The following is a 23,492-nucleotide window of genomic DNA, read 5'->3' on the forward strand; positions in this document are numbered from 1 at the left end:
GTGTTAACTGGGTGACAGGAGGATGTGTGCAAGAGTGTATTGCCTGATATGGGCTTACAAAAAACTTTTGTAGAAATCGAACCATCATGGTTCCCAGTCAAAGTTAGATCAAGATAGTCTATATTAACCAAATCTGAGGCAAAATTGAAGCTAAGGTTTAGCTCATTTTGATTTAGCCAAAAAACAAAATTGGCTATTTCATCAGGAGGATCAGACCAGATACATAGCAGGTCATCAATATATCTTTTATAAAAGTATATATGAGACCTGCAGGGATTACTATCTCCATAGATGTTGTTAATTTCCCAACTGCCAAGATATAGATTCGCATATGAAGGGGCAAATTTTGCCCTCATGGCAGTACCACACTTTTGAAGATAGTAATTACCTTCAAAGTAAAAGAAATTATGTGTGAGGAGGAACTCTAGCACACGAATAATGAAAGATTGAAAGTCCACTGTGTATTGTGTATATTGTTGAAGAAAAAATCTGACTGCCACAATGCCCTTAGAGTGGGGTATAGAAGAGTACAGGGAAACTGCGTCTATTGTGACCCAGACTAATCTTTCATTCCATTTGAGATCAGCTAGCAAGTTAATGATGTGTTTGGTATCCCTAGTATAGGAAGGTAAGATTTTAACTAGAGGCTGGAGAATAGTGTCCAGCCATGAGGAGAGTCTTTCAAGAAGGGAATCAACCCCACTGACAATGGGGCGACCCTTAACATTTACAAGAGATTTGTGAACCTTTGGAAAAAGGTGGAACATGGGTATCTTGGGATGTTGGACATTCAAAAATTCTGCAGTTTGATTATTAAGAAACCCATGTTCAACACCATCGTCCAAAATTTCAATCAATTGTTTCTTAAATCTCATTGTAGGATTAGTAGTTAATGTAGTATATTCCTGATGATTGTTAAATTGGCGATGGGCTTCTGCCACATAATCAGATCTGTTCATTACCACAATGCTGCCACCTTTATTGGCCGGGCGTATTACTATACTAGTATCCAATTGTAATGATTTCATTGCATCTCTCAATCTTTTGTACAGATTTTGTGTTTAGCTTGTTAGATTATCATTAGGGGCATGAAGGTCCTTTTCCACTCTAGAGTAAAAGGTCTCTATAATTTGGCCCCTACTTTGGATGGGGTAGAATTTAGATTTGTCTTTAAAGGTGGCAGCAGCGTTGATAGAACCCTGACCATGAGTGGACTCTGAATACAAATGCTGTAAATTTAGAACATCACATGCCTCGTTAAAAGACTCTGTTTCAAAATTGTCAGTTACTGCATTATCCATATCAAGATTATGTTCTAAATTATTAGAGCAAAAGTGCTTTTTTAATATGAAGTTTCTAATAAGACGATTAACGTCTATCATAGTCTGAAATAAATCAAATTTGGCTGTAGGAGCAAAGCCCAAGCCTAAACTTAATAGTTCAAGCTGATCTTGGCTCAACTGTAGGGAAGATAAGTTGATAACTGAGTCTACTTCTATTTTGTTTGTGTGTGATTTCCCCTCAGTTGGTATCTCTCTTGATTCTCTATATTGGCTATTGGTAGACCCCCTATTCCCTGAGGTGTCAGACCTAAGGGAAAAACCTGGTCCAGAGTGGATTGATCACATGTATTAATATGTTGATTACTATGTGTATTAGTGACATTAGAAGTTACATCTGTAGGGATGTACTTAGAACTGTATGTCCCTGTTTGTTTTCTTTCTTTGGAGATAGCTCCTAATGAAGTACCTTTAGCATTAATAGTTTGTGGGATTGTAAAAGTAAAATATAATAAAGAGAGAAGGTCATGACAAGGAGTTGGAGGTAAAACATTTCCATGTTGATTTCCCAATATCTCACTTCAGGATTATGAGGAAAGGTTGCTCCAACAGCTAGGAAGCAAACTTATAGAAGTAAAAGAGATCCCCTCTAATTTCAACAATTTACTATTATTATTATTTTTATTATATTTATGGTTATGTCTAAAGTACAAATTACAGTAGTTATATGTAAAAAAATAAAATAAAATGAGTATCATAATGGTTTCCTTCTAAGCCTTATTAATGGAACATTAATGTGTCGGACTAGTTTAATTTCACAAAACAGAACCTACCTTAGGTTACACTATTTCTATGTTTTTTGGAGGATTTCAATTATTACTAGAAAGTAATCCAGCCCAGTTGCAATCTAAAAAAGGGACCTTTATTGGTTCATATGGTCCAAAGTACAAAAAAAACAAACACTGTTTCGGACCTACATTAGATGACTAAGAATCTAATGTAGGTCCGAAACGTTGTTTGTTTTTTGTACTTTGGACCATATGAACCAATAAAGGACTAAGGATCTAATGTAGGTCAAAATGTTGTTTGTTTTTTGTACCTTGGACCATATGAACCAATAAAGGTCTCTTTTTATGATTGCAACTGGGCTGGAGTAACTCTCTTTGTTCTTCATAATTTCTCAGCCATCTGTACAGGATTTTGGTTGTAAAAATAGACACAGCCAACAAATTGTTTTCAGATTACCTAGTTACGTGTTTCTGATACTTCCTGTTTATTTCTATGGAATGCATGACCTGGCATGTAGTGAATAATAATAATATATATATAAAAAAAGAGATGTCTGCACCTTAGTTTCCTGCACATACAAACACATAGGTATTATAATAATAACTTTAAAAAATCCAGGAGAGGAAGAATGGCTAAACATTATAGTCCACGAATAACTGTCAGACTTCAGTGACGGATGGGTTATTTTATATGGGTTTATTTTTTGATAAATTAAATTAATGTATGTATGTATTCTGATGTGAGACACCAAATTAATGGCTCATTCTCATTTTGATAAATGGGGCCTATATAACTATTATTATGAGTATCACAGATGATTTGAGCATTCCCTTAAGCCCTTAACAGTCTCAAGAAAAAATAATATGGAATGATTCCTGTTAATGACACTGGTGTAATGATTTTAATTTGCATAATGGAGAAATTATATAACCCAGTCAAACTGTCAACTTTAAATGTATTTATCCCTTTCTATAGTTGGTTGCCTCAACGTATAAACTGCTTATAAAAAAGAGTGTCAAAGATGGTATATTCTACATCCTTAGGATGTGACTATAGCATATTACACAGTAATATTCATATGTGCACATCTATAATTTTGACTATTTTCTGGTAGTGTGTCAGGAAACTTTCTAACACTGTAAAAGGGTGTAGATAGTAATTGCCTGCAGGAAAAATGTGCTTATTTAACTCACTTTCCTGCCATACTAAATTAACCTTACAAGAATCAAATTGAGGAACTGCAAAAGGTTGTTACCAAAGCTGAGGTTAAAAGTGAGATAAAAGTAAAACAGTGTATTTTCTATTTGATGAAATTTGTATTTTTAATGCCCAGTTATACATTACTGCAGTGCTATGGAAGCTATGAACAATGCATTATAAGAAAATATTTACAAAAATATATTTCAGAGAGAGATTGAGTTGAAAACCTGTTTGTGAGAAGACAGGAGCTGATTATGCTAATGTTTATTAGCTGCCATCTGGCTTGGATCATAGAAAGTATATTTTCAAGTAAGAACAATTATAGCAACAAAAAAAAAAAATCAGAAAGTAGAAGGAAAATAAAAAAACATGTATATAGAAGAGCACCTACTATATGTGCTAAAATGTTTTTTTTTCCATAAAAAAAAAAGATTAAGTTCAATCTATTTAAACTGATAGTCACGTGAAAGTTAATTTAAGAACAACTTTTCCAAGTACCAGTCTTAGGATCAGCTCGTTGGCTGATAAAGACAAATCCCACAGAACTATTGGCAAATAACGCTGAGTATAACATCAAACAGGTTGCAGAAGATGACAAGTAGTACAGATAGAATGTAAATCAGTTGCCCTTGTCATGTGTGTGCTGAAAACAAATTAATTTGTATCTGCACATAAAACATAAAATATCCTCTATGTGTAATAACAAATGTACAGGGTACAATTACTCAGGAGTAATAATTTAAATTTAATCAGAGCAATGAGCATAAAAATGATACCATGAAAGCAAACAGGCAAATACATATATTTAAAAATGAAAAGTCATTATTGTACAGTACTTGTTTTGTTTGCATCAAATCACAGACAAACAAGGTTTATACCGAGAGAAGCTGTTCTCCCATGATTGGGACAAGTAGACAGTGGAAGCTTTACATTCTCTCTTGCACAGAAATTTCACCTACTCTTCCACAGTGATTTCCCCTGCTCTTGTACAGTGCTTCCCCTGCCCTTGTAAAGTGCTTACCCTGCCCTTGTACAGTGCTTCCTCCTGCTCTTGTACAGTGCTTCCCCTGCTCTTGTACAGTGCTTCCTCCTGCTCTTGCACAGTGCTTCCTCCTGCTCTTGTACAGTGCTTCCCCTGCTCTTGTACAGTGCTTCCCCCTGCTCTTGTACAGTGCTTCCTCCTGCTCTTGCACAGTGCTTCCCCTGCTCCTGTACAGTGCTTCCCCTGCTCTTGTACAGTGCTTCCTCCTGCTCTTGCACAGTGCTTCCTCCTGCTCTTGTACAGTGCTTTCCCTGCTCTTGTACAGTGCTTCCCCCTGCTCTTGTACAGTGCTTCCTCCTGCTCTTGCACAGTGCTTCCCCTGCTCTTGTACAGTGCTTCCCCTGCTCTTGTACAGTGCTTTCTCCTGCTCTTGCACAATGCTTCCCCTGCTCTTGTACAGTGCTTCCTCTTGCTCTTTCACAGTGCTTCCCCTGCTCTTGTACAGTGCTTCCCCTGCTCTTGTACAGTGCTTCCTCCTGCTCTTGCACAATGCTTCCCCTGCTCTTGTACAGTGCTTCCCCTGCTATTGTACAGTGCTTCCCCTGCTCCTGTACAGTGCTTCCTCCTGCTCTTGCACAGTGTTGCCTCCTGCTCTTGTACAGTGCTTCCCCTGCTCTTGTACAGTGCTTCCTCCTGCTCTTGCACAATGCTTCCCCTGCTCTTTCACAGTGCTTCCTCCTGCTCTTGTACAGTGCTTCCCCTGCTCTTGTACAGTGCTTCCCCTGATCTTGTACAGTGCTTCCTCCTGCTCTTGCATAATGCTTCCCCTGCTCTTGTACAGTGCTTCCCCTGCTCTTCTACAGTGCTTCCTCCTGCTCTTGCATAATGCTTCCCCTGCTCTTGTACAGTGCTTCCCCTGCTCTTGTACAGTGCTTCCCTTGTTCTTGTACAGTGCTTCCTCCTGCTCTTGCACAGTGTTGCCTCCTGCTCTTGCACAGTGTTGCCTCCTGCTCTTGTACAGTGCTTCCCCTTTCCTTGCACAGTGCTTCCCCTGCGTACAGTGTTTCATCCTGCTCTTGCACAGTGATTCCCCTGCTCTTGTACAGTGTTCCTCGTGCTCTTGTACAGTGCTTCCTCTTGCTCTTGCACAGTGCTTTCTCCTGCTCTTGTACAGTGCTTCCTCCTGCTCTTGCACAATGCTCCCCCTCATCTTGTACAGTGCTTTCCCTGCTCTTGTACAGTGCTTCCCCTGCTCTTGTACAGTGCTTTCTCCTGCTCTTGTACAGTGCTTCCCCCTGCTCTTGTACAGTGCTTCCCCCTGCTCTTGTAAAGTGCTTCCCCAGCTCTTGCACAGTGCTTTCCCCTTCTCTTGTACAGTGCTTCCCCTGCTCTTGTACAGTGCTTCCCCTGCTCTTGTACAGTGCTTCCCCTCCTCTTGTACAGTGCTTTCCCTGCTCTTGTATAGTGCTTCCTCCTGCTCTTGTACAGTGCTTCCCCTGTCCTTGTACAGTGCTTCCTCCTGCTCCAGCACAATGCTTCCCCTGCTCTTTTACAGTGCTTTCCTTGCTTTAGTACAGTGATTCCCTCTTAAACAGTGCTCCCCTGCTCTTGAACAGTGCATCCACCTGCTCTTGTACAGTGCTTCCCCTGCCTTTCTACAGTGCTTGCTCCTGCTCTTGCACAATGCTTCCCCTGCTCCTGTACAGTGCTTCCTCCTGCTCTTGCACAGTACTTCTACTGCTCTTGTACAGTGTTTCCCCTGCCCTTGCACAGTGCTTCCCCTGCTCCTGTACAGTGCTTCCCATGCTCTTGTACAGTGCTTCCTCTTGCTGTTGCACAGTGCTTCCTCTGCTCTTGTACAGTACTTTTGCTGCTCTTGTACAGTGCTTCCCCTGCTCTTGCACAGTGCTTCCCCTCCTCTTGTACAGTGCTTTCTCTGCTCTTGTACATTGCTTCCTCCTGCTCTTGCACAGTGCTTCCCCTGTCCTTGTACAGTGCTTCCCCTGTCCTTGTACAGTGCTTCCTCTTGCTTTTGTACAGTGCTTCCTCCTGCTCTTGTACAGTGCTTCCCCTGAAATTGCACAGTGCTTCCCCCGCGTACAGTGTTTCCTCCTGCTCTTACACAGTGATTCCTCTGCTCTTGTATAGTGTTCCTCCTGCTCTTGTACAGTGCTTCCTCCTGCTCTTGCACAGTGCTTTCTCCTGCTCTTGCACAATGCTTCCCCTCCTCTTGTACAGAGCTTTCCCTGCTCTTGTACAATGCTTCCCCTGCTCTTGTACAGTGCTTTCTCCTGCTCTTGTACAGTGCTTCCCCCTGCTCTTGTACAGTGCTTCCCCCTGCTCTTGTACAGTGCTTCCCCTGCTCTTGTACAGTGCTTCCCCTGCTCTTGCACAGTGCTTCTCCCTGCTCTTGTACAGTGCTTCCCCTGCTCTTGTACAGTGCTTCCCCTCCTCTTGTACAGTTCCTTCGCTGCTCTTGTATAGTGCTTCCTCCTGCTCTTGCACTGTGCTTCCCCTGTCCTTGTACAGTGCTTCCCCTGTCCTTGTACAGTGCTTCCTCCTGCTCTTGCACAATGCTTTCCCTGCTTTAGTACAGTGCTTCCCTCTTAAACAGTGCTCCCCCTGCTCTTGAACAGTGCATCCCCCTGCTCTTGTACAGTGCTTCCCCTGTCCTTGTACAGTGCTTCCCCTTTCCTTGTACAGTGCTTCCCCTGCCTTTGTACAGTGCTTGCTCCTGCTCTTGCACAATGCTTCCCCCGCTCCTGTACAATGCTTCCCCTGCTCTTGCACAGTGCTTCCCCTCCTCTTGTGCAGTGCTTTCGCTGCTCTTGTAGATTGCTTCCTCCTGCTCTTGCACAGTGTTTCCCCTGTCCTTGTACAGTGCTTCCCCTTTCCTTGTACAGTGCTTCCCCTGCCTTTGTACAGTGCTTGCTCCTGCTCTTGCACAATGCTTCCCCTGCTCCTGTACAGTGCTTCCTCCTGCTCTTGCACAGTACTTCTACTGCTCTTGTACAGTGTTTCCCCTGCCCTTGCACAGTGCTTCCCCTGCTCCTGTACAGTGCTTCCCCTGCTCTTGTACAGTGCTTCCTCTTGCTGTTGCACAGTGCTTCCTCTCCTCTTGTACAGTACTTTTGCTGCTCTTGTACAGTGCTTCCCCTGCTCTTGCACAGTGCTTCCCCTCCTCTTGTACAGTGCTTTCTCTGCTCTTGTACATTGCTTCCTCCTGCTCTTGCACAGTGCTTCCCCTGTCCTTGTACAGTGCTTCCCCTGTCCTTGTACAGTGCTTCCTCTTGCTTTTGTACAGTGCTTCCTCCTGCTCTTGTACAGTGCTTCCCCTGAAATTGCACAGTGCTTCCCCCGTGTACAGTGTTTCCTCCTGCTCTTACACAGTGATTCCCCTGCTCTTGTATAGTGTTCCTCCTGCTCTTGTACAGTGCTTCCTCCTGCTCTTGCACAGTGCTTTATCCTGCTCTTGCACAATGCTTCCCCTCCTCTTGTACAGAGCTTTCCCTGTTCTTGTACAATGCTTCCCCTGCTCTTGTACAGTGCTTTCTCCTGCTGTTGTACAGTGCTTCCCCCTGCTCTTGTACAGTGCTTCCCCCTGCTCTTGTACAGTGCTTCCCCTGCTCTTGTACAGTGCTTCCCCTGCTCTTGCACAGTGCTTCCCCCTGCTCTTGTACAGTGCTTCCCCTGCTCTTGTATAGTGCTTCCCCTCCTCTTGTACAGTTCCTTCGCTGCTCTTGTATAGTGCTTCCTCCTGCTCTTGCACTGTGCTTCCCCTGTCCTTGTACAGTGCTTCCCCTGTCCTTGTACAGTGCTTCCTCCTGCTCTTGCACAATGCTTTCCCTGCTTTAGTACAGTGCTTCCCTCTTAAACAGTGCTCCCCCTGCTCTTGAACAGTGCATCCCCCTGCTCTTGTACAGTGCTTCCCCTGTCCTTGTACAGTGCTTCCCCTTTCCTTGTACAGTGCTTCCCCTGCCTTTGTACAGTGCTTGCTCCTGCTCTTGCACAATGCTTCCCCCGCTCCTGTACAGTGCTTTCGCTGCTCTTGTACATTGCTTCCTCCTGCTCTTGCACAGTGTTTCCCCTGTCCTTGTACAGTACTTCCCCTGTCCTTGTACAGTGCTTCCTCCTGCTTTTGCACAGTGCTTCCCCTGCTCTTGTACAGTGCTTTCCCTACTTTTGTACAGTGCTCCCCCTGCTCTTGCACAGTGCTTTCCCCTTCTATTGTACAGTGCTTCCCCTGCTCTTGTACAGTGCTTCCCCTGCTATTGTACAGTGCTTCCCCTCCTCTTGTACAGTGCTTTCACTGCTCTTGTATAGTGCTTCCTCCTGCTCTTGCACAGTGCTTCCCCTGTCCTTGTACAGTGCTTCCCCTGTCCTTGTACAGTGCTTCTTCCTGCTCTTGCACAATGCTTCCCCTGCTCTTGTACAGTGCTTTCCCTGCTTTAGTACAGTGATTCCCTCTTAAACAGTGCTCCCCTGCTCTTGAACAGTTCATCCCCCTGCTCCTGCTCTTGCACAATGCTTCTCCCGCTCCTGTACAGGGCTTCCTCCTGCTCTTGCACAGTACTTCTACTGCTCTTGTACAGTGCTTCCCCTGCCCTTGCACAGTGCTTCCCCTGCTCCTGTACAGTGCTTCCCCTGCTCTTGTACAGTGCTTCCTCTTGCTGTTGCACAGTGCTTCCCCTGCTCTTGTACAGTACTTTTGCTGCTCTAGTACAGTGCTTCCCCTGCTCTTGCACAGTGCTTCCCCTCCTCTTGTACAGTGCTTTCGCTGCTCTTGTACATTGCTTCCTCCTGCTCTTGCACAGTGCTTCCCCTGTCCTTGTACAGTGCTTCCCCTGTCCTTGTACAGTGCTTCCTCCTGCTCTTGTACAGTGCTTCCTCCTGCTCTTGCACAGTGTTTCCTCCTGCTCTTGTACAGTGCTTCCCCTGAAATTGCACAGTGCTTCCCCTGCGTACAGTGTTTCCTCCTGCTCTTGCACAGTGATTCCCCTGCTCTTGTACAGTGTTCCTCCTGCTCTTGTACAGTGCTTCCTCCTGCTCTTGCACAATGCTTTCCCTGCTTTAGTACAGTGCTTCCCTCTTAAACAGTGCTCCCCCTGCTCTTGAACAGTGCATCCCCCTGCTCTTGTACAGTGCTTCCCCTGTCCTTGTACAGTGCTTCCCCTTTCCTTGTACAGTGCTTCCCCTGCCTTTGTACAGTGCTTGCTCCTGCTCTTGCACAATGCTTCCCCCGCTCCTGTACAATGCTTCCCCTGCTCTTGCACAGTGCTTCCCCTCCTCTTGTGCAGTGCTTTCGCTGCTCTTGTACATTGCTTCCTCCTGCTCTTGCACAGTGTTTCCCCTGTCCTTGTACAGTACTTCCCCTGTCCTTGTACAGTGCTTCCTCCTGCTTTTGCACAGTGCTTCCCCTGCTCTTGTACAGTGCTTTCCCTACTTTTGTACAGTGCTCCCCCTGCTCTTGCACAGTGCTTTCCCCTTCTCTTGTACAGTGCTTCCCCTGCTCTTGTACAGTGCTTCCCCTGCTATTGTACAGTGCTTCCCCTCCTCTTGTACAGTGCTTTCACTGCTCTTGTATAGTGCTTCCTCCTGCTCTTGCACAGTGCTTCCCCTGTCCTTGTACAGTGCTTCCCCTGTCCTTGTACAGTGCTTCTTCCTGCTCTTGCACAATGCTTCCCCTGCTCTTGTACAGTGCTTTCCCTGCTTTAGTACAGTGATTCCCTCTTAAACAGTGCTCCCCTGCTCTTGAACAGTTCATCCCCCTGCTCTTGTACAGTGCTTCCCCTGTCCTTGTACAGTGCTTCCCCTGTCCTTGTACAGTGCTTCCCCTGCCTTTGTACAGTGCTTGCTCCTGCTCTTGCACAATGCTTCTCCCGCTCCTGTACAGGGCTTCCTCCTGCTCTTGCACAGTACTTCTACTGCTCTTGTACAGTGCTTCCCCTGCCCTTGCACAGTGCTTCCCCTGCTCCTGTACAGTGCTTCCCCTGCTCTTGTACAGTGCTTCCTCTTGCTGTTGCACAGTGCTTCCCCTGCTCTTGTACAGTACTTTTGTTGCTCTAGTACAGTGCTTCCCCTGCTCTTGCACAGTGCTTCCCCTCCTCTTGTACAGTGCTTTCGCTGCTCTTGTACATTGCTTCCTCCTGCTCTTGCACAGTGCTTCCCCTGTCCTTGTACAGTGCTTCCCCTGTCCTTGTACAGTGCTTCCTCCTGCTCTTGTACAGAGCTTCCTCCTGCTCTTGCACAGTGTTTCCTCCTGCTCTTGTACAGTGCTTCCCCTGAAATTGCACAGTGCTTCCCCTGCGTAGAGTGTTTCCTCCTGCTCTTGCACAGTGATTCCCCTGCTCTTGTACAGTGTTCCTCCTGCTCTTGTACAGTGCTTCCTCCTGCTCTTGCACAGTGCTTTCTCCTGCTCTTGCACAATGCTTCCCCTCCTCTTGTACAGAGCTTTCCCTGCTCTTGTACAGTGCTTCCCCTGCTCTTGTACAGTGCTTTCTCCTCCTCTTGTACAGTGCTTCCCACTGCTCTTGTACAGTGCTTCCCCCTGCTCTTGTACAGTGCTTCCCCTGCTCTTGTACAGTGCTTCCCCTGCTCTTGCACAGTGCTTCCCCCATCTCTTGTACAGTGCTTCCCCTGCTCTTGCACAGTGCTTCTCCCATCTCTTGTACAGTGCTTCCCCTCCTCTTGTACAGTTCCTTCGCTGCTCTTGTATAGTGCTTCCTCCTGCTCTTGCACTGTGCTTCCCCTGTCCTTGTACAGTGCTTCCCTTGTCCTTGTAAAGTGCTTCCTCCTGCTCTTGCACAATGCTTCCCCTGCTCTTGTACAGTGCTTTCCCTACTTTTGTACAGTGCTTCCCTCTTAAACAGTGCTCCCCCTGCTCTTGAACAGTGCACCCCCCTGTTCTTTTACAGTGCTTCCCCTGTCCTTGTGCAGTGCATCCCCTGCCCTTGTACAGTGTTTGCTCCTGCTCTTGCACAATGCTTCCCCCGCTCTTGTATAGTGCTTCCTCCTGCTCTTGCACAGTGCTTCCCCTGCCCTTGCACAGTGCTTCCCCTGCTCTTGTACAGTGCTTTCCCCTGCTCTTGTACAGTGCTTCCTCCTGCTCTTGCACAATGCTTCCCCTGCTCTTGTACAGTGATTCCCCTGCTCTTGCACAGTGTTTCCTCCCTCTCTTGTACAGTGCTTCCTCCTGCTTTTGTACAGTGCTTCCTCCTGCTCTTGCACAGTGCTTTCTCCTGCTCTTGTACAGTGCTTCCTCCTGCTCTTGCACAATGCTTCCCCTCCTCTTGTACAGTGCTTCCCTGTTCTTATTCAGTGCTTCCATTGCTCTTGTACAGTGCTTTCTCCTGCTCTTGTAGAGTGCTTCCTTTGCTTTTGCTTGCTTCCTCCTGCTCGTGTACAGTGCTTCCTACTGCTCTTGCAAAATGCTTCCCCTCTTCCTGTACAGTGCTTTCCCTGATCTTGTACAGTGATTCCCTTGCTCTTGTACAGTGCTTCCCTCTTAAACAGTGCTCCCCCTGCTCTTGAACAGTGATTCCCCTGCTCTTGTACATTGCTTCCCCTGCTCTTGCACAGTGCTTCTTCCTGCTCTTGCACAGTGCTTCCTCTGCTCTTGTACAGTGCTTCCTCTGCTCTTGTACAGTGCTTCCTCCTGCTCTTGTACAGTGCTTTCACTGCTCTTGAACAGTGCTTCCTCCTGTTCGTGCACAGTGCTTACCCTGCTATTGTACTGTGCTTCCTCCTGCTCTTGTACAGTGTTTCCCTGCTCTTGTACAGTGCTTCCTCCTGCTCTTGCACAGTGCTTCCCCTGCTATTGTACAGTGCTTCCCCTGCTCTTGTACAGTGCTTTCTCCTGCTCTTGTACAGTGCTTCCCCGGCTCTTGTACAGTGCTTCCTCCTGCTCTTGTACAGTGCTTCCTCCTGCTCTTGCACAATGCTTTCCCTGCTCTTGTACAGTGCTTTCCCTGCTCTTATACAGTGCATCCCCTGCTCTTGTACAGTGCTTCCTCCTGCTCTTGCAGAGTGCTTCCTCCTGCTCTTGTAGAGTGCTTTCCCTGCTCTTGTACAGTGCTTCTCCTACTCTCGTACAATGATTCCCCCTCCTCTTGTACAGTGCTTTCTCCTGCTCTTGCACAGTGCTTAGCCTGCTCTTGTACAGTGCTTTCCCTGATCTTGTTCAGTGCTTTCCCTGCTCTTGTGCAATGCTTCCCCCTGCTCTTGTAAAGTGCTTTCCCTGTTCTTGTACAGTGCTTCCTCCTGCTCTTGTGTAATGCTTCCCCCTGCTCTTGTAAAGTGCTTCCCCTGCTCTTGTACAATGCTTCCCCTGCTGTTGTACAGTGCTTCCCCTGCTCTTGTACAGTGCTTCTCCTGCTCTTGTACAATGATTCTCCTGCTCTTGTACAGTGCTTCCGCTGCTCTTGTACAGTGCTTCCTCCTGCTCTTGCACAGTGCTTCCCCATGCTCTTGTACATTGCTTTACCTGCTCTTTTACAGTGCTTTTCCTGCTCTTGTACAATGATTCTCCCTGCTTTTGTACAGTGCTTCCTCCTGCTCTTGCACAGTGCTTCCCCTGTTCTTGCACAGTGCTTCCCCTGCTCTTGCACAGTGATTCCTCCTGCTCTTGTACAGTGCTTCCCCTGCTCTTGCACAGTGCTTTCCCCTGCTCTTGTACAATGCTTCCCCCTGCTCTTGTACAGTACTTCCCCCTGCTGTTGCACAGTGCTTCCCACTGTTCTTGCACAGTGATTTCCCTGCTATTGTACAGTTCTTTCTCCTGCTCTAGTACAGTGTTTCCCCTGCTCTTGTACAGTGCTTTCCCCTGTTCTTGCACAGTGCTTCCCCTGCTCTTGTACAGTGCTTCCCCTGCTCTTGTACAGTGCTTCTCCTGCTCTTGTACAGTGCTTCTCCTGCTCTTGTACAGTGCTTCCCCAGCTCTTGTACAGTGCTTTACTCTGCTCTTGCACAGTGCTTCCCCTGCTCTTGTACAGTGCTTCCCCTGCTCTTGCACAGTGTTTCTCCTGCTCTTCAGCAGTGCTTCCCCTGCTCTTGTACAGTGCTTCCCCTGCTATGCTTCCTCCTGCTCTTGCACAGTACTCCCCCTGCTCTTGTAGAGTGCGTCCCCTTCTATTCCACAGTGCTTCCCACTTCTCTCGTACAGTATTTCCCATGCTCTCGTACATTTCTTCCCCTGCTCTTGCACAGTTCTTCCCCCTACTCTTGCAAAGTGCTTCCTCCTGCTCTTGTACAATGCTTCCCCCTGCTCTGTACATTGCTTCCCCTGCTCTTGTACAGTGTTTCCCCCTACTCTTGTACAGTGATACCTCCTGCTCTTGCACAGTGCTTTCTCTGCTCTTGTACAGTGCCTCCCCCTGTTCTTGTATAGTGCTTCTTCCTGCTCTTGTATAGTCCTTCCCCTGCTCTTGCAAAGTGCTTTCTCCTGCTCTTGTAGATACCTCCCCTGCTCTTGCACAGTGCTTCATCCTGCTCTTGCACAGTGCTTCCCCTTGCTCTTGTACAGTGTTTTCCCTGCTCTTTTACAGTGCTTTTCCTGCTCTTTTACAATGATTCCCCCTGCTTTTGTACAGTGCTTCCCCTGCTCTTGCAAAATGCTTTCTTCTGCTCTTGTACAGTGCTTCCCCTGCTTTGGTACAGTGCGTGCTTCCCCCTGCTCTTGTACAGTGCTTCCCCTGCTATTTTACAGTGCTTTCCCCTGCTCTTGCACAGTGCTTCCCCCTATTCTTGCGCAGTAATTTCCCTGCTCTTGTACAATGCTTCCTCCTGCTCTTGTACAGTGCTTCCCCCTGCTCTTGCACAGTGCTTCCCCTGCTCTTGTACAGTGCTTCGTCTTGCTCTTGTATAGTGCTTTCTCCTGCTCTTGCACAGTGCTTCCCCTGCTCTTATACAGTGCTTACTCCTGCTTTTGCACATTGCTTCCCCTACTCTTGTACAGTACTTCCCCCTGCTCTTGCACAGTGATTTCCCTGCTCTTGTACAGTGCTTCCCCTGCTCTTGTACAGTACTTCCTTCTGCTCTTGCACAGTGCTTCCCCCTGCTCTTGTACAGTACTTCCCCCTGCTGTTGCACAGTGCTTCCCCTTATCCCGCACACTGAATTCCCTGATCTTTTACAGTGCTTCCCCATGCTCTTGCACAGTGATTTTCCTGCTCTTGTACAGTGTTTCCTGCTGCTCTAGTACAATGCTTCCCCCTGCTCTTGTACAGTACTTCCCCCTGCTGCTGCACAGTGCTTTCCCCTGTTCTTCACAGTGCTTCCCCTGCTCTTGTACAGTGCTTTCCCCTGCTCTTGCACAGTGCTTCCTCTGCTCTTGTATAGTGCTTCCCCTGCTCTTGTACAGTGCCTCCCATGCTCTTGTACAGTGCTTCCCCTGCTCTTGCACAGTGTTTCTCCTGCTCTTCCACAGTGCTTCCCCTGCTTTTGTACAGTGCTTCCTCCTGCTCTTGTACAGTGCTTTCCCCTTCTCTTGTACAGTGCTTCCTTCTGCTCTTGCACAGTGCTTCCCCTGCTCTTGTACAGTGATTCCCCCCTGCTCTTGCACGGTGCTTCCCCTGCTCTTGTAGAGTGCTTCCCCTGCTCTTGCACAGTGTTTCTCCTGCTCTTCCACAGTGCTTCCCCTGCTCTTGTACAGTGCTTCCTCCTGCTTTTGTACAGTTATTCCCTTGCTAATGTACAGTGCTTCCCCTGCTCTTGTACAGTGCTTCCTCCTGCTCTTGCACAGTGCTCCCCATGTTCTTGTAGAGTGTGTCCCCTTTTATTGCACAGTGTTTCCCCTGCTCTTCCACAGTGCTTCTCACTGCTCTTGTACAGTGTTTCTTCTGCTCTCGTACATTTCATCCCCTGCTCTTGCAAAGTACTTCCTCCTGCTCTTGTACAGTGCTTCCCCCTGCTCTTGTACAATGCTTCCCCCTGCTCGTGTACATTGCTTCCCCTGCTCTTGTACAGTGCTTCCCCCTGCTCTTGTACAGTGCTTCCCTCTGCTCTTGTACAGTGCTTCCCTCTGCTCTTGCACAGTGATACCTCCTGCTCTTGCACAGTGCTTCCCCTGCTCTTGTACAGTGCCTCCCCCTGTTCTTGTACAGTGCTTCCTCCTGCTCTTGTAGAGTGCTTCCCATGCTCTTGCACAGTGCTTCCTCCTGTTCTTGAACAGTGATTTCCCCTGCTCTTGCACAGTTATTCCACCTGTTCTTGCACAGTGATCCCCCTTGGCTCTTGAACAGTGATCCCTTCTGCTCTTGCACAGCGGTTTCCACTTTTCTTGCACAGTGATTCCCCCCCTGTTCCTGTACAGTGCTTCCCCTGCTCTTGCACAGTGATTCCCCCTGTCCTTGCACAGTGATGTCCCCTGCTTTTTCACAGTGATTCCACCTGTTCTTGCACAGTGATTCCCCCTGTCCTTGCACAGTGATTCCCCCTGTCCTTGCACAGTGATGTCCCCTGTTCTTTCATAGTGATTCCCCCCTTTTTAGCACAGTGATCTTACTGCGCTTGCACTGTGTTTTCCCTGCTCTTGCAAAGTTTTTTCCCATGCTCTTGCACAGTGTTTCCCCCTGTTCTTGCACAGTGATTCCCCCCTTTTCTTGCACAGTTAGTGATGTCGCAAATTTTTTGCCGGCGAATAGTTCCCGGCAAACATAGCTTGTTCGCGTTCTCAACGGCGGGCGAACATATGCGATACCCCCCCTATTTGTCATCATTGAGTAAACTTTGACCCTGTATCTCACAGTCTGCAGACACATTCCAGCCAATCAGCAGCAGACCCTCCCTCCCAGACCCTCCCAGCTCCTGGACAGCAGCCATTTGTGATTCTTTTGGAAGCTGCATTCTTAGTGAGAGGAGGGACAGTGTAGCTGCTGCTGATTTAATAGGGAAATTGATAGCTAGGCTAGTATATTCAGTGTCCACTACAGTCCTGAAGGACTCATCTGATCTCTGATGTAAGGACAGCACCCCAAAAAGCCCTTTTTAGGGCTAGAACATCAGTCTGTTTTTTTTTTTTCATGTGTAATCTAATTGCAGTTGCCTGCCTGCCAAGCCACTTGCCCAGTGGTTTTTTTATTTGGTGTAACAGTAGTGTAAATTAAAAAAAACAAAAACTTTTTTGATTGTGAAACATCAGTCTGCTTGTGTAATCTAATTGCAGTTGCCTGCCTGCCAGCGTGTGTGCCAGGCCCACTTGCCCAGTGACACCACTCATATCTGGTGTAACAGTAGTGTAAGTTTAAAAAAAAAAAACTTTTTTGAATGTGAAACATCAGTCTGCTTGTGTAATCTAATTGCAGTTGCCTGCCTGCCAGCGTGTGTGCCAGACTCACAGCGTATACTGTGCCCACTTGCCCAGTGCCACCACTCATATCTGGTGTAACAGTAGTGTAAATTTAAAAAAAAAACTTTTTTGACTGTGAAACATCAGTCTGCTTGTGTAATCTAATTGCAGTTGCCTGCCTGCCAGCGTGTGTGCCAGACTCACAGCGTATACTGTGCCCACTTGCCCAGTGCCACCACTCATATCTGGTGTAACAGTGGTGTAAATTTAAAAAAAAAAACTTTTTTGACTATGAAACATCAGTCTGCTTGTGTAATCTAATTGCAGTTGCCTGCCTGCCAGCGTGTGTGCCAGGCCCACTTGCCCAGTGCCACCACTCATATCTGGTGTAACAGTAGTGTAAGTTTAAAAAAAAAAAAACTTTTTTGACTGTGAAACATCAGTCTGCTAGTGTAATCTAATTGCAGTTGCCTGCCTGCCAGCATTTGTGCCAGGCTCACAGCGTATACTGTGCCCACTTGCCCAGTGCCACCACTCATATCTGGTGTAACAGTAGTGTAAATTTAAAAAAAAAAACTTTTTTGACTGTGAAACATCAGTCTGCTTGTGTAATCTAATTGCAGTTGCCTGCCTGCCAGTAGGCACTGATTGGCTAGACTGCAAATCTGTCAAAAGAACTGAAAAAAGGGGCAGTTTGCAGAGGCTTAGATACAAGATAATCACAGAGGTTAAAAGTATATTATTATAAATGTGTTAGTTATGCAAAACTGGGAAATGGGTAATAAAGGGATTATCTATCTTTTAAAACAATAAAAATTCTGGTGTAAACTGTGCCTTTAAACAGGGAGCTTGGTCTGTCACTGTGAAGCGGGCGTAACCTTTACACTACCTGATCGATACAACATCATACCTGATATTTTAAAGCACGTTATTCCAAACAATTTAGGAATGTTAGGTGATTTATACCCTTTATGGCTTAAAAACAGACTCTGCATCAACTATGTAATTTTCCATGGGAGTTTTGCCATGGATCCCCCTCCGGCATGCCACAGTCCAGGTGTTAGTCCCCTTGAAACAACTTTTCCATCACTATTGTGGCCAGAAAGAGTCCCTGTGGGTTTTAAAATTCGCCTGCCTATTGAAGTCAATGGCGGTTCGCCCAGTTCGCCCGTTCGCGAATAGTTACGGAAGCTCGCATTCTCCCTTAAAATTTTAGGTTTGTGACATCACTATGCACAGTGCTTTCTCCTGCTCTTGTAGAGTGCTTCCCCTGCTCATGCATACAATGATTCCCCCTGTCCTTACACAGTGATGTCCCCTGCTTTTTCACAGTGATTCCCCCTGTTCTTGCACAGTGATTCCCCCTGTCCTTGCACAGTGATGTCCCCTGCTCTTTCACAGTGATTCCCCCCTTTTCTTGCACAGTGATATCACTGCTTTTGCACAGCGTTTTCCCCTACTCTTGTAAAGTGCTTTCCCCTGCTCTTGCACAGTATTTCCTCCTGTTCTTGCACAGTGATTCCCCCTTTTCTTGCACAGTGCTTTCCCCTGCTTTTGCACAGTGTTTTCCCCTGCTCTTGCACAGTTTTTTCCCCTGCTCTTGCACAGTGGTTTCCCCTGATCTTGCACAGTGGTTTCCCCTGATCTTGCACAGTGGTTTCCCCTGATCTTGCACAGTGGTTTCCCCTGCTCTTGCACAGTGGTTTTCTATGTCCTGGCAAAGTGACTTCCCCTCCTCTTAAACAGTAATTTCCCCATTTCCCTGTTCCTGAACAGTGCTCTCTTACATAACTTTTTGCTATAATACAATGATTTTTTGTTTGAATTGAACCTCTGAGCTTTAACATAGCTGTGAGGTACTCTGTCTTCTGGTACATCTAAATAATTTGTATCTAAATAATTTAGTTTAGGTAAGTTCTCAGTTTGATGCAATTTAAAGAACTGGACTATATCTTGATTGTCTTGTCGATGTGCGAGTTCTAGGCAAGTTCAAAGTGAGATACCCCTCTCTATATTTACTAAAGGGCATCTCACTTTGAATTCACATAAAATTCGCTCTTCACAGTGTGGTCACTACCTGAAAACAGATTTTGGGCAAGTTTCACATTAAAAATGTGTTGCTGAAAAGTTACTTATACAGAACTAATGAACTAATTCCACAAAAAAATGCCATATACCCTTAAAAATCCATCTGTAATTTGGGAATAGGTATGTGTAACAATGCATGGGTTGGAGTCAGGCAGATAGTGTCCTCCAGGATTGTACTGAGTAGGTCAGAGGTTTTAAATAGAATTTCTCTTACATATCGAATGTATGAGTCTGCATCACAAGTACTGGACACACAAGCACAATTTGAGAAGATCTGGTTTTACTGGACACTAAATAACAGACCTACAACTTAAACACAGCTCTCCCCTTGCTGATTGGGAGATGGTGTGGATAACGGCTGACCCGCGGGGGGGGGACAAACAAGGAGATAACTCTTGGCAACTAAAACAAATCTTTTTCTCTTTTTCTTTTCCTTTCTTTCTCTTTTTTCTTTTTCTTACTTTCTATTTAGGGCTCACTGTGGCCTTAATATCCCTAACCCAAGGTTGATACAAGGTGATTCAGAGAAAACTTTCAAAATATATCTTGGGGTCTTCGTGTTTTTACCCTGTTACAGTTAGACATGTTAGTAAATCCATATGTTATAAGTTTTTTAAAGGAAAAAAAAAAAACTACTTTGAGAATGCAAACTGTAATTCCACCTGATCAACTACAAGATTGTTAGCTTCATTTCAGCTTTCTGTATAATGACCAAACCACTAGACTGCTTGTGACATGGGCGGTAAATTGATGTGATGTTATACGATGTTATATTCTCAATAAAAATATTTAAACATAAAAATCCATCTGTAAATCTTAAAATGTAGAAACCAATATTTTCTTTAATATTTTTGTTCCAACCCCATTAATTGAGTTATAACTAGAATGGATTAAAGGATACACACTGGAAATTAAGGTTTAACTTTTTGACAATTTTTTGATAATAGAGGTACATTAGCCATTAAATAAATACTATGGGCAAGATTACAAGTGGAGCACTAAATATTGCTTGCTCGCAAACAATATTAATGCTCCACTGAGTAATACCAGCACACGCTAATGTGTGCTATTTTTACAACGTGTCGCAATGCAAATGCATATATTTACAGGGAATACACAGTTCCCGTAGACTGCAATGTAAAGGCTATTTTCACCCCACTCCCACCAACTTTAGCCACAAAATACTACCTAGTGCAGTTATTTTATTCAAAAATAAAGATGCTGCAATTTTTTTTTTTAATAAATACACTACAATGTATTTTGGGGGCATTTGGGGCACATTTATAAAATTAACCAGAGATCTAATCTCTGGTTAATTTTATAAGTGCTAATAGTAATAGCTGGTAAATTATCCACTTCTAGCCCTTTATTAATTGATACTTTCAAAGCAAACTTTAGCCTAAGTATAATATGTAGATGTATTTTTAAAATTATATTAGCTGTCTAAGTATTGAAAAAATAAGTGTAAACTTAATGTCTACAATGCAGTGGGTGCTGAGATGTTATAACCTAGGTTCCATCTCTGCTGAGGCCAATTAGGGGATAGATTACGAGTGGTGCGCTAACTTTTGCGTGCGACAAATTAGGGGTATTTCAAAGGCTTTTTGCACGCATTGGAAATAGCGTGCATATTACAAGTTTAAAGTAAAAGTGGATGCTTGAGCGCAATAATTTTTAACGTGTGTTGGGTTAGAGCGATTTAGGAGCTCTTGTTAATTATTACGCGAGACAAAAAAGTTGCACGAAAAACATCAAAAATACATTTAAAAGTACAGTTACACTCATAATAACACTGTCTGATAAAATAAATATTTTTAAAAATTGCATTAAAAAGTTATAAGGGCTCAAAGATATAAGGTGAGAAAAAAAGACATGCAAATGGCTTTAACATAGAGATTAATATGTACACATCTAAATATGTATATTATATATATATATATATATATATACTGTATATATATATATATATATATATATATATATATATATATATATATATATATATATATACATACACACAGTATATCTGTATATAACTATACTTGTATATTCCTATAGTTATATACACCCTGTTCCAAATTATTATGCAAATTCTATTTCAGTGTCACAAAGATTAAATATTTTTTTTTCCAGTTTAACTTATGGATGGCATTGTGTCTCAGGGCTCTTTTGATCACTGAAAACAAATTCAGACACCTGTGATAATTAGATTGCCAGGTGAGCCCAATTAAAAGAAAAACTACTAAAGGAGGGTGTTCCACATTATTAAGCAGAGCACTATTTTCAAGCAATATGGGGAAGAAAAAGGATCTCTCTGCTGCCGAAAAGAGTAAAATAGTTCAATGCCTTGGACGAGGTATGAAAACATTAGATATTTCACGAAAACTTAAGCGTGATCATCGCACTATTAAGAGATTTGTGGCTGATTCAGAGCACAGATGGGTTTGTGCAGATAAAGGCACATTGAGGAAGATTTCTGCATCAGATCAAGAGAGCAGCTGCTAAAATACCATTACATAGCAGCAAACAGATATTTGAAGCTGCTGGTGTCTCTGGAGTCCCACAGACATCAAGGTGTAGAGTCCTCCAGAGTCTTGCAACTGTGCATAAACCTTCCATTCGGCCACCACTAACTAATGCTCACAAGCAGAAACGGCTGCATTGGGCAGAAAAATACATGAATACTAATTTTCAAACAGTCCTGTTCACTGATGAGTGCCGTGCAACCCTGGATGGTCCAGATGGATGGAGTAGTGGATGGTTGGTGAATGGCCACCCTGTTCCAACAAAGCCGGAATAATGGGAAGAGAGCTGGTCGGCCCCTTTAGGGTCCCCGAAGGTGTAAAGATGACCTCTGCAAAGTATGTGGAGTTCCTGACTGGCCACTTCCTTCCCTGGTACAGAAGGTAGAACTATGCTTTCCATAATAAAATCATCTTCATGCATGACAATGCACCTTCTCATGCTGCAAAGAATACCTCTGCATCAATGGCTGCTATGGGGATAAAAGGAGAGAAAGTCATGGTGTAGCCTCCATCCTCCCCTGACCTCAATCCTATTGAGAACCTTTGGAGCATCCTCAAGCGAAAGATCTATGAGGGTGGGAGGCAGTTTACATCCAAACAGCAGCTCTGGGAGGCTATTCTGACATCTTGCAAACAAATTCAAGCAGAAACTGTCCAAAAACTCACAAGTTCAATGGATGCAAGACTTGTGAAGCTGCTATCAAATAAGGGGTCCTATGTTAAAATGTAAAAATGTTTAAAAAGTTAAAATGTTGTTCAAAGTTTGATTGAAATAGCTTTTGATTTCAGTAAATATGCTGCAAACACAACAAATGACAATTTTCAGTTCTTTTCAACCTATAAAGTGTTTTGAAACTTACTGTGCGTAATAATTTGGAACAGTGCATTGTAAGCTTTTTATTTTGAAAAAAAAATTCCGTTATCATTATGAGGTTTGTTCAATAAAATTTGAATTGTACTCTGAATAGTTGATAACATGAATTATGCTGACTGTTGTTTACATCAGTTATTTAGGTAAATAGGAAGATATCATTGGCATAATAATTTGGAACAGGGTGTAAGTATAGATATGTATTTTACATGAACAGATATCATATATATATATATATATATATATATATATATAGAGAGAGAGAGAGAGAGAGAGAGAGAGAGAGAGAGAGAGAGAGAGTAATAAGGAAGGCACTTACCGGATTTAACCAAGGGAATTATTTAATCCTTTACCGTGACTTTTCGGAGTGTTACCCCCGTTTTAAAACAGACAACCAGACCCCACATAAGACAGAGCCTTAAATACCCACTCATCTCAATCACCAAGTGCATTACAGAAGGCGCACAACACGGAGCACACGTCATCAGGCGGCGCCCGTATCATAGCAACCTGCTGTCAACAAAAACTATGTAACGATCTAAGTGCAACTTATATAAACACCGCTAAAAACAAAGTTGCTATATATACACGTACACAACTATAAAGGCAATGTAGCAATAACGGACCTAAATAGTCTGATTATATTAGGCTTAAAGGGACACTGAACCCAAATTTGTTCATTTGTAATTCAGAAAGAGCATGCAATTTTAAGCAACTTTCTAATTTACTCCTATTATCAATTTTTCTTTGTTCTCTTGCTATCATTATTTGAAAAAGAAGGCATCTAAGCTTTTTTTGGTTTCAGTACTCTGGACAGCACTTTATTATTGGTGGATGAATTTATCAACCAATCAGCAAGGACAACCCAGGTTGTTCACCAAAAATGGGCCGGCATCTAAACTTACATTCTTGCATTTCAAATAAAGATACCAAGAGAATGAAGAAAATTTAATAATAGGAGTAAATTCGAAATTTGTTTAAAATATCATGCTCTATCTGATTCACAAAATAAAATTTTTGGGTACAGTGTCCCTTTAAGATACTACGTTCAAAGTGCAATAAACCTTTACAGAGCCAGCTCTGCTAATATCGGCTGTTAATGCACGTAACAGGCATGAACATGCTTTCCTATGTCTACTTGTGTGCAATCAGCCTTACATAATATGCAAAAATCTCAACACAGACCCAGCTCTGCTCATATCGGCTGTTAACAGGCATGAAATACTTTCCTATGCCTGTTTGTGTTAACCAAAGACAAAAAAAGTATAAAATAGTAGAAATAAATAGAAATAAAATAAAGACTAAACTGTGAACATAGAATAAAAAAATAGAATAAAAAATAAATAAATAATAAATAAAAATAAATTGAGCAAAAATCACAAAAACTAATACTAAAATAAACCACAAATAATAATAATAGAAAATAAAATAAATTAAATACATTAAAAGACAAAGTCATGGACAATAAGACAAG

This window comes from Bombina bombina, chromosome 6 (assembly GCF_027579735.1).
Source record: "Bombina bombina isolate aBomBom1 chromosome 6, aBomBom1.pri, whole genome shotgun sequence".
NCBI lineage: Eukaryota > Metazoa > Chordata > Amphibia > Anura > Bombinatoridae > Bombina > Bombina bombina.